This window comes from Vespa mandarinia, chromosome 4 (genome assembly GCF_050613455.1).
Source record: "Vespa mandarinia isolate Hongniang chromosome 4, ASM5061345v1, whole genome shotgun sequence".
NCBI classification, from domain to species: domain Eukaryota; kingdom Metazoa; phylum Arthropoda; class Insecta; order Hymenoptera; family Vespidae; genus Vespa; species Vespa mandarinia.
Window position 1 is genome coordinate 4,793,893 of NC_140813.1, and position 12,035 is coordinate 4,805,927.

General features: G+C 33.1%; 1 long non-coding RNA gene across 4 annotated transcripts in view; it reads right to left on the reverse strand.

Annotated features, from left to right (window-relative positions):
* The window catches only part of LOC146873049 (uncharacterized), a 287,739-nt gene extending 276,841 nt beyond the window's left edge, over positions 1–10,898 (reverse strand). For all 4 annotated transcript variants that reach the window (XR_014982110.1, XR_014982108.1, XR_014982107.1 and 1 more), the window contains exon 1: positions 10,528–10,898. This is a non-coding gene — a long non-coding RNA (uncharacterized LOC146873049). The remainder of the gene's footprint in view (positions 1–10,527) is intronic.
* Between the last annotated feature and the right edge of the window lie 1,137 nt (positions 10,899–12,035).

The window sequence follows — 12,035 nt, forward strand, 5'->3', positions numbered from 1 at the left end:
ATATTCTTCAATTTATAATTGAATGAATTCGAACGTTGATATTAAATAAAATATCTAATTATAAAACGTAGAAAGGATGATAATTTTTTTAATTTGATAAAATAAATTTATTAACTTCTATAAAAACCAAGTAAGATGATATCTGGGTGGTTGTGAGGGTTGCGGGGGAGAGGGAGGGTTGGAAGAGAGAGAGAGAGAGAGAGAGAAAGAAGAAAAAAAATGAAAAGAAAAGAAACTTATTACGAAAGGGATGAAAGAGAATATATTTGAGCGCTGAAGAGAGAATCAGGTGTATCCGATGGGTTGATGGAACGGACCACAAAATGTCGGGACACGAAGCTCTCAACGTAGATCATGACATATCCTGCAGGATATTCGAGTAGCTAGGATCAAAAGTTATATCCCTTCGGACGGAATGATATTTCGTCCAGATCTCACCGTCTTTAAGATGGACGAATCCGTAGTTAAAAAAATTGCCATTTTCCGATCGATCTATTCTTTTACGTATTTTATCAATATCATTTGAATCACTATTAAATTAAATTATATTAATTTCACTTTATATACATTCATACACACACACATACACACATATATATATTTATTTATTTATTTATTTATTTATTTATTTATTTATTTATTTATTTATTTATTTATTTGAAAAGATTTATTAGATTGCAAATAAAATATTAGTAATAAACGAAGGACAAAGGTAAAAAGTTTTCTCACAAATGTCGAAAGGTTCAACTGAACATTTACGATTGTGTACGTGTGTTTCAGGCGCAAAATGGAACGACAGAGAAGAAAACGAAGAGGAGCCCTAAACATTTACAACGTACATTCCTGAGGCTATCTTTTTTTTTTCTTTTTCTTTTTTTTTTTTCTTTTTTTTTTTTCTCTCCTGCTCGACCCAGAACTCATCGAAACCGTAGAGCGAAACGAACGAAAGCTATCGTCGATTGGCATGAGGAGGGAGGGAGTCGAGGGGGAAAGAGAGAGAGAAAGAGAGAGAGAGAGAGAGAGAGAGAGAGTGGCTGTTGGCTTCCGAAAAAAAAAAGAAAGAAAGAAAGAAAGAAAGAAAGAAAGAAAAAATGAAGGAAAAAAAAAGGAAAAGAGAAAGGAAGAAAAAAAACCAGAGAAAATGAATCGAATCCACGGTACAACCCTTTACCTTTACCCGAAAAGAAAGGAAAAGCACGGAAGTATTTTACAACTGGCTAAACACAAAATCCTTTTCCACCTGGGGAAAAGGTATTATAATGCTTAAGGAATAATACCTGAGAGAGAAACTTAGAAATATTTTTCCATTGAACGACACTTGATACCGTTAGGTCACGATAATTTTTGCTAGTTTCTTTTTTCTAAGTTTATCTGCAGAGCAGCGCAGTAAAGAAGAAAAAAGAAAAAAAAAAAAAAAAAAAAGAAGGAAAGAAAAAAAAACACACACACACACACGGAAGAAGACGAAGATGAAGAAGAAGAAGAAGAGTGAAGAATATTTTCAAAATTATTTTTCACCTGGATTTTTTTGAAAAAGAATTATTAAGGAAGAAAAAATATTCACGGGCTAATTTTACGTACGAACATTTGTCTTCCAAATCTTTCTAATACTATCATATTAATTTCAATGATACAATTAATTTCTATGAAACAATTTTACGATCAAGGAATATAAAATAAATATAATTTAAAAATTATATTAAAAGTTATTGTATATGAAAAATAATAACGCCATGTTACAATTAACGGATTATAAATTGATTTAGCTCTTACCCACTGTTTTTCATCTTATTGTTAAACGACAAAGAAACTTTTTTAATAGTTTTTACTCGATATTGACGTCTCTTCACTCGGTGCTCTATTTAATCAATGTAACTACTCACTATGGTCACTGCGTCGTTTATATCTACGTCTATCCATACCTACGTAAGTATTAACGTACCTATTTATATTGCTTGACACACTAGTTAAAGACTTTTATGTTACCTAATCAAACAGTCCGTAAGAGACCATTTTCCATAGGTATTTACATTCATATTTAACTTCGGCTCTTCATCCTACGAAACTCGTTTGAATTTCTAAACCAGAAGAAATATAAAAGAGAAAGAGAAAGAAAATGTGAGAGGGAGGAAAACTATGTCAAATAAATAAATACAGAAAAATATAATTATTTAAGTGTCAGAACTTTTCCAACGAAGTGAATGTCATCGAAATTAAAGTTAAGTATTATTTATATATCTATACTGATTATTCTTATAGATATGGATAAATAACGAAGAAATTGATTGCTATGATTTTAATGGTTTAAGAAGAAAAAAAAGAAAGAAAGAAAAAAGAAAAAAAAGAAAAAAAGAAAAGCAAAACGAGACGAAAAAAAAAACCAAAAATTATTCCCCATGAAATTCATCGAAGGCATGATGCAATTAAAAATTCATTCTCTCGAGTCTCGAGATTTATTGTATAATAAGCACTTAAGAACGTCTTCTTCGTTTGCTCTCATTTCGAATACTTCCGATACTATAGTAGTATTGACTCATTGACCTCGAAATAGAGTGACTCTCTCTTTCTCTCTCTCTCTCTCTCTCTCTCTCTCTCTCTCTCACACTAAACGTTACGTTTGATTAACGATAGCGATTGAATTATTCAATCGTGAATGTGTGTTGAATTGTACGTGACACGAAAGACTCGCATAAGTTTCTTCACGCTTTTGTAATAAATAGTTCCACGCTTTGTTTCTGAATTATCCATTGCCGACCTTACATTTGATTTCGCACGAGCGAACCATTTAAAAAAAAAAAAAAAAAAAAAAAAAAGGAGAGAAAAAGAAAGAAAGAAAGAAAGAAAGAAAGAAAGAAAGAAAGAACGTCACTTCAACGTGATTAACGTGGTTGAGTTGTTAAGATAAAAAAAATTTCACACGAGCTAGTGAGAGGAGTGAAAAAACGAATAAAAAACAAAACGATAAATAAAAAAAGAAAAAAAAAAAAGAAAAGAAAAGAAAAAAGAAGAGGAAGGAAGAAAGGAGAAATCAAGAGTATAGATATCGTTTTCTATCTCGAAAGATTTTTTCTCTATCTAAGAATCAGAAATATCATAAATATCATGAATTAACAAAAAAGGTGCACGATTTCGAACTGTCTCCTATTTCCACGTCAAGTATCACAGAGAAAGAGAGAAAGAGAGAGAGAGAGAGAGAGAGAGAGAGAGAGAGAGAGAGAGAGAGAGAAGGAGAGGGCAAAAGGAAGAGAGTAGATATAAGTAATCCACATCAGTGGCCGAAGTCAAACTACTCTACTCCTATCTCTTCGGCAAATGGTATGAACACTCGCAAACGGAGAACGAGCACATTTGGACACATTTGCCTTCACCTTTCAGCAAGATCTCTGTCGTCGGATCTAGGTACAGTTGACCTAAGTTGATCTCTCCTGGGAAATATGGAACGATACCTAACCAAGAAGAGAGAGAGAGAGAGAGAAAGAGAGAGAGAGAGAGAGAGAGAGGAAGAGAAAGAAAGACAGAGAGTGGGACAGAGAGATCACGATGTAGACTAAGATAGAAGTAAATGGCGTGGAAAAAAAAAATATATATATATATATATATATTTATGTTTATGTGAGTGTGTGTGTGTATAAAAAAAAAAAGAGAAAAAAAGCTACAGCCTCAGCACCTGAAGCTTACTCTTTCGTTCATATCACGGTCACGTGCGGATTCACCTGCAGATCCAAGATGTTTCTACGTACACGTCGTCTGTGCACTTACGTACTTATGGACTTACCAGAGAATGGAAGGACGACTACGTGTGTTTCATACGATACCACTCGATTCATAGCATACATACATATATACATACATACATATATATATATATATATATTTAGATACGTGTACTTTCGATGAATATCCGAATGATACGAGTTTTGTGATAGTTCCACTTGCATTTACGACTATTTAATATATGTTCTTATTTTTTACATGTTTTTCTTTTATTTGTTACTTTGTTTGTTCGTTTGTTTATTCGTTTGTTTGTTTGTTTGTTTGTTTTCTTTCTTTTTTCATTCCTTACACCGCTAACATTCTTATTCCCATTGAAAAAGATTATTATCGGAGACAATTTCATAGTTTCGTTTATAATCAATATATTATCAATGAAAAGTTGAAATATTATATCTTCGAAATTATTTCCCATAGATCTAACAAAATATTGTATTAAAAAAAGATGAAAATTTATTTCTCCTCGATTCTTTTTACACGATTTTTGTCAATTTACGTAAAACATACATTTCAATATAAGAATACATTAGTATTATATGAAATGTTCTTTTTTCTAATGATAAAAAATATTAATTCGATCGGATCATTAAAGAAGTTCCTTCGGAAAAAATGTCTTTTTCAATCGTTCGAAATCTTTAACCAATCGAATTTTATCTATTATATATATACATATATATATATATATATTTTTTTTTTCTTTTTCCTTTATTTTTTCTTTTCTTCCTATCACCGCTCCTTTCTCCGCCATCTTTCTGTTTACTTGCTTTCTCTCTCTCTCTCTCTCTCTCTCTCTCTCTCTCTCTCTCTCTCTCTCGCTATCTCTATCCTTTATCTTTCACAACCATTTCATCCATTTATCTCTTTCTTTCCAAGTTGTTATTTCGAGCTTCAGCTTCAGCTCCACGACTTACTCATCCCCTCGAATACGTGACGGCGAAGCAATGATGGTGGCGTATTGGACAGGTATACCCGCAGGTATCAGTACGTATGAGCGTGTATTCTTTCCTTCATCCGCTCATCCAGCTGCTTCTTGTCAATACATATACAGGTATACACAAGCGCATATATATATATATATATATATATATATATATATATATATAAATATGTGTGTGTGTGCATCAGGACGTCGTAGACCACGTAGAGGCGGATATAACGGCGTCAGCAGGGGATCCCTGTTGCCATTTTATCCAAACGTGATCTCAGCCAAATACGAAAATTCGTATACGTGGCTGCAACGTCGGTACCTATAGTTCGAGCGTTGATCTTTTCAAATCGACTCAAGGAAAATTCACCTGAACGTACCTAGCTTGAAAATATAACGAGCGAATACGCGGAAATGTACTTTCACGATCCATATATGTCTCAGTATCCTTTTCTATTTCTTTCTCTTTCTTTCTCCCTCCCTCTCTCTCTCTCTCTCTCTCTCTCTTTTTCTTTCTCTCTCTCTCTCTTTTTCTTTCTTTCTCAATCTTTCTCTTGGAAGAATAGAAATCTTGTTCGTCGATAGAGCAACCCAACCGAACAACACTGACTTTTACGAGCTTTTAATCCTATCGACTTTTGTAACGATGTGACATTGAAAGATAATCATCCTAACGCTTGACTCGGCTTACTTCGTTATTATTATTCGGAATGATAATTATTTTAAACGTTATTTTTCACGTTTCAACTTTCCATACATTACGAAAAATGGTAAAAGTATTAGGTAAGTCGGTATATGAATACGTCATTGGTAATGCGTACTTACCTACTTACGTCTGATATATGATTATTAATAATAAAAGAAAAAGGAAAGAAAACAAAAAAAAAAAAAAAAAAAAAGAAAAAAACAAAGAGAAAAAGAAAGAAAAAGGAGAAGGGAGAATGGAATAGGAGGGAAAAGAAAAGCCACGCTTATCTTATTAAAGACGAATAGCGGCTCGTGTTTAGAACAATTAGGGAACAATAATCGTTGGCGCGTGTCCACTTCGTGAAGATTTACAATTCCTTTAACCGCACATTTCTCCGAGCATTATATGTTCGTTTAATGGACCATTTATGCAGCTCGTTCGCACGGCGCGGGGTGGAAAGTCAATGCGTCCTTCGTACCTCATCAAAGAAAGGTCGAAAGAGTATATAGGCTCCTCAGCCTATAAACGTGTTCGCAGTTTCGCACCTAACAATTAGTGGGTACACGTCAGGCAGTCCGTAATAAAGCAATGATCGTGGTTTACGAGGTAGTATATAATCCCACCAACAAACCATCCAACCACAAACTCTCCCACCCACCTTAACGTCGTTGTCGTTCTATAACTCGAGAAGTCTGTCCGTCGGTACATATGTATGAATGTATGAAAATACATATATACGTATATATATACATATATATATATATATATGTATATATGTATATATGTATGTATGTATGTATATATGTATGTATGTATTTATATATGTATGTATTTATATATGTATGAACTTATATATTCGTCATTTTTCACAAAATATATATATATGTAAATACAATGTAGTTAGATTTAAGTTTACGGATCAATACTATGACAATAATGCCTTATCCAATTTCTGTCCTAATCTGTGAATTTTTTTTTATTAATTTCTCTTTTTTTCTTTTTCCCTTTTTTTTTTTATCACAATACAATTTTTTCCGTGTAGTACGAGTTTACAAGAAATTTGATATACGATTCGTATATATATATAAAGTAATTTACTGTTAAATCTTGTTAATTATTACACCTCCGTTTTGTATCTCAATTAAGCGTACAACAGGATGAAGTTAATTTAAGAATACGAGTCAAAATAAAACTGATTAGATCTTTATTAACGAAGCCGACGATTACAATGTTCACTTTTGAAATAGTTTTTACCTTTTAGCAGGATGCAATAAGTAGGATGACAGTAGACATTTCTAAAAATTTTTGAATAGAAATGCTTCATTATAAGCGAGTTAGAAAAATTTCTTCAACACAGTTACATTCGAGGAATCCTTGATTTTTTTTTTTTTTTTTTTTTTTTTTTTTTTTTAAGCGAGTGAAATCGGTAGGCCTAACCCAGTAATTTTACGTCACTTCCTGATCATAAATAATAATGATAATAATATTAATAATTTCAATTGTATTAAAAATCAAAAGAAAAAAAGAAAAAAAAAAAAAAAAGAAAGGGAAAAAAAATAATTCAAATTCCAATAAACTTCGTAATATTTATTATAGCTATAATACTTGTCCTTTTCTTATCATTCCTACTTGTCTCCTCATAAAATTAATAAATTTGGAAAATCTGATATTCCTTATTTATATTTTGTATTTTTTTTTTTTTTTTTTTTTTTTTTTCATATAATTTATACGAACTTTCACGAGACCGGTGTTAAAATTGTTATTTTTGAATTCTGCAAAAAGAAAAAAAAGGAAAAAAAAGGAAAAGAAATAGAAAGAAAAAAAAAATATATATATATATATATATACATATATATGTACGTAAAATCATAAAAAATAATACGAAAGAAACGAATCGATCGGATATTTTTATACCTATTTACATTCATATTTACGTAATCCAAAATATATGAAAACGTTATCATATATTTTCATGGCGGAAAGTATATACGAGTAGTTAATAGAAGCTCAAGCAGAGAGAATGAAAATGGAGGTGCTTGTATTTCCAAGGAAAGAATGTAGAAACGTAGAATATCTTCGATAATAACCTTCGATAATTGGCTCGACCAGGTCCAAAGGCAATTCTACCCTACGAGTCTCCGAACCCTTCTCTCTCCCTCTCTCTCTCTCTCACTCTCCACCTCTTTCTCTTTCCCTCTTTCTCTTTCAGTACATTTCCGTGCTCATTCCTTTACAATATATAATCGAAGTGTCGACCTTTTATGGAAACCGGACCACGGGAGACAGACATACTCGTTACGCTCGCGGTAGCAACCTCGTAAACACTGTCAGAGGTTGCCCAAGCCCTTACTCTTTAAAGGTAAAACTCATCGCTAATTGGGTTCGGCCGAAAAGATGAGTCGCCAGTCGGCACTCGCGAAAGAAAGTGCACTCCTTCCTCAATGTACGATGACGCCCGGCAATATCTTTGATCCCAGAAAACATCTACATTTTATACGTATGTATGTATACTCTCGCGACCTAACTTCGAAATCGTCAACCTTTTCTCTCTCTCTCTCTCTCTCTCTCTCTCTCTCTCTCTCTCTCTCTCTCTCTCTCTTCCATTCTTTCTTTTTCTTTCTCGTCCCACGCGTTCGTTCCACACTTACAAATATCTCGCTCAATAAATTAGTTTGCCCGAGGCTTCTTACAAAGTAGAGAAGAGATGGAATAATAAAAGAAATGGGAGATCATGAAGAAGGACGTGAGTCGGTCTCAGACAAAAATAAACGAGCACGCCGACAGAAAATCCGTTCGGCGTCTCAAAATGAAGCAAACTGCTTTTTCTCCCACTCTCTCATCTCTCTCTCTCTCTCTCTCTCTCTCTCTCTCTATCTCTATTTCTATCTCTCTCTCATTCTTTATCTGTCCTTACTCCCACCATCGAACTTTCCCAATCTCTCAGCGACCGACCCCTGCACCACTACACCACTCTCAGATATTTCCCCTTCCATAATTTAGAGTTCGATGACAATGCCGATGTCGCCCATGAAATACATTTTAGCTACAATGTCGAAGTCACTGTCTCATAGCGACTTTGCTAGAAAGGAGGTGGACGGACTCGTGCCGACTCGTTTCCTACGAATGGCAGCAGATGGGGTTTGGTAGAGGCCATTCCGAATCCTCCTTCTTTTTACCCCACCTCTTCTATTTCTCTCTCTCTCTTTCTCTCTCTCTCTTTTTCTTTACGAGAGGGAAAAACGAATATCCTGTAGCACCAGTCATTTCTCCTTTTCTCGCTTCTTTCCTCTCTCTCTCTCTCTTTCTCTCTCTCTGTCTCTCTCTCTCTCTCTCTTTTTAGAGATATAGGAGCAAACATGATTTACAGAAATGCTCCAAAGCCGCAGGAGTAAAAGCCGTGCGAGTCGATGCCAAAGAAATAATATAACAACTTGTGGTATCTCGGAATCCCATTGCCCTGAGATGTACTATGTTTATCTCGATCCTTTACCTTTTTTCGTGTTTTCTAGTTCTCTCTCTCTCTCTCTCTCTCTCTCTTATTGTTTTTCTTTTCTTTTCTTTTTCTTTGTTTTCGTTTCCCTTTATCAAAACTTGACGAACTGTATATCATGAAACGCGACCAAGTATCTGTCAATAGATGAAATTATTACCGTTATCATCGTTTCGAGATATCACAAAATTGTTTAAAAGAAAATGTAATATCAATTGAATGGAATTTTTCTTAATTATAAAAGTGCATTATGGAAAAGTATATATTTAAAATATTTTCAGATGACAATTAAACGATATTAAGAAAATAATAGGTAATATATTTTGAATGCAGACAATGTCATTTACTAGCTTTATAAAGGAAGATGGTAAATGGGTTAATGTGTTTTGCATCAACAGGTGGCCAGTATTGAACCGCAAACTTATGCCTTTACGAGGACCTAAAGCTGTATTGTGGCGATTCCACTTGACGTATACACCTAAGTAGCAACATGAATAAGAACTCTGTAAGGTATCTCTCGCTTTACGTCATTTCATCACCGAGTAATAATCGCACCTAACGGAGCTAACCTAGGTAGGTAATAGTTGAGCTGTTTCAACTATCGTAAATACACGTATACACGCTTGAAACGTATATACATTTATATACAAAACGGATGTCAAAGGACACGAACAATGATTTTCTTTCTTTTTTTTTATCCATCAAATCCAATCTTATTAGAAAAAAAAAAAAAATATAAATGTCACATGATATAAGTATGTTTATTCTATATATATATATATATATACATATATATTTCTAAACAATCAAGAAGAAATATAAACAGATGGAAAAAAAAAAGATTTATAAGATCTGTAATGTCTCGCAAATTCGATCCGATATATTTCTTTCTACAATTTTTTTTGGCGATCAATTGTATATATTTATATTTCAAATTTGCATTTGCATACCTGTATCAAATTGTGATCTCCATCGTATCTCCTTGAATGTTAGTTATAACGAAGTATTAAGAGGGGGGAGAAAAAAACACACACATACACACACACACCAAAAAAAGAAATAAACAAATATAAAGGAAAGGTACTATTGGCCGGTCATTTACTCGTTAACTCCTTCAAATTTAAGATCTCTACTTTTTCGTTGCAAACGTAATGCGACAGTGATGATCAAAGTATTTGATCGCTCTTAAAAACTTAATCCTCTTGATCTTACTCATATCGAAGGATACGTCCAAGCGTATACGTATGTACATCGTATTTCTGGTATCATTTCGTCGAAATGTTTACCTCAGGTAAAACGTTCATTGGATCAAGAAATATAAAATATATAAACGATTTTTGGTGGGATAAAAGATCTAAATCATGGAGAGAATATACCTTTTCTTATAATATATTCGCATTAATAACAATTGTACGTAAATCTTGTACGTAAACGTACGTAAAATTTTCCATTTGTCGCCATTATTTTCGTAAAATATATATATATATATATATATATACATATATATGTGTGTTAATTTATTAAGAAATACATGAAAAGTTTTAAAGAGGGATCTATTAAAAAATTAACTAAATGAATATGAATCGTTAAATGTGAAACTCATGATTATTTCAGATGGATAGATTTTATTTGAGATATATAATATCTTTCTACTTAGGTGTATGTTACGTGGCATCAACCATTCGTCACAGCAGGTATCGCGATGCATCCTGGTAAATGCATCCCGCTTGTACAGAACGACGACGTTATCAGGATCCAACGATTATCGCAGCGTCATCTGTATGGAAGCCATTGAAATAGGTCGTAGAGAGAGAGCGTATGGGGCGGTTAGCCCAAAGTCCATTCCGCTAACGGTAACGACCAACTCATGGGTTCGAGTCTCGGCTAAGCTTGAAAATGAATCTCTGTCTCCCCATCATGGCGGATGAAGCAACCATCTCCTTCCTCCTGTCGTGGTCTTTAGTTATGACGACGACGACACCACTACACTACTATCAACACTAATACGGAGCATCTCATTCCTCCTTTATAATACATGGCTAGCTTTACCACCAGCCTCTATATCAGCCGCCATTTTTCATTGTTAAATGCGCAGGCGCAGAACGCGCGACTAACAACATACGTAAATAAGTAAGTACATAAATGGAACGAAGAAATAAAGAAAAAAAAAAAAAGAAGAGAAAAGAAAAAAAGAAATATTGTCTATCATTAATGAAATCGATGAAAACTCTATCTATCGTAAGAACATTATTAAATTTGATATATAATATCATTATGATGATGGATTATGCCATTTGAATATTCCCAATGTTACTTCAATACTTCAATCGTAGATCTAATGTGTATTGAATAAATTTTTATTTATATATATATATATATATATATATATAAAAAAAAGAAAGAAAAATAAATAAATAAATTAAAAGATCTTTCCCCTGTGTTATCGCGTTATCCTTCATACGGAAAATATTTTATAGTGCGAAAAATTATTCGAAGAAGGAAAAAGAAAAAGTAAAAAAGAAAAGAAAAGAAGAAACGAACAGATATGTAAAATTTAAATCGGATTACATTTTGAAAGATCGGCTTCCCTGTTGAGTTTTGTGAAATAATTGAAATTGGCGGACTACGGTAGCCCTGCCGGTAAGTTCGTCTTGGTGCAGATGAGACGAGGGTCCACAAAGCGCACTTTATTACCGACGAGGCAATCGATTCCTATCCCTCGTTCGCTGCGTTATCGGGCACGTTTAATGTCCTCTTCAGGTTGAAAGAAAATGATACAAGAATTGGTATATAACTTATCCCCACCCTTCTTTCTAATTTCCTATTTGCACGAAAGTTATTCCCTCGAAGGGAACAAATGAAAAATCAAAAATAATCGACAAAACCAATCAAATATAATCGACAACATAATAATAATAATCAATTCAATTTTCTTATCTTTTATTTTATTTTATTTTATTATATTTTATTTTTTCCTTATTTATTTTAATTATTCACTAAAATATAACAATGCGTACGATGAACGAATCATTCTAACATTGTTAAAAAATTCAATATCATTGCAATGAAACGATATAAAAATATATCCTCTTATTGTAATTTGATTATAATTGAAAATTAATTAAGTAATTGCAAAATTATTTGTTATTAATTATACGGAA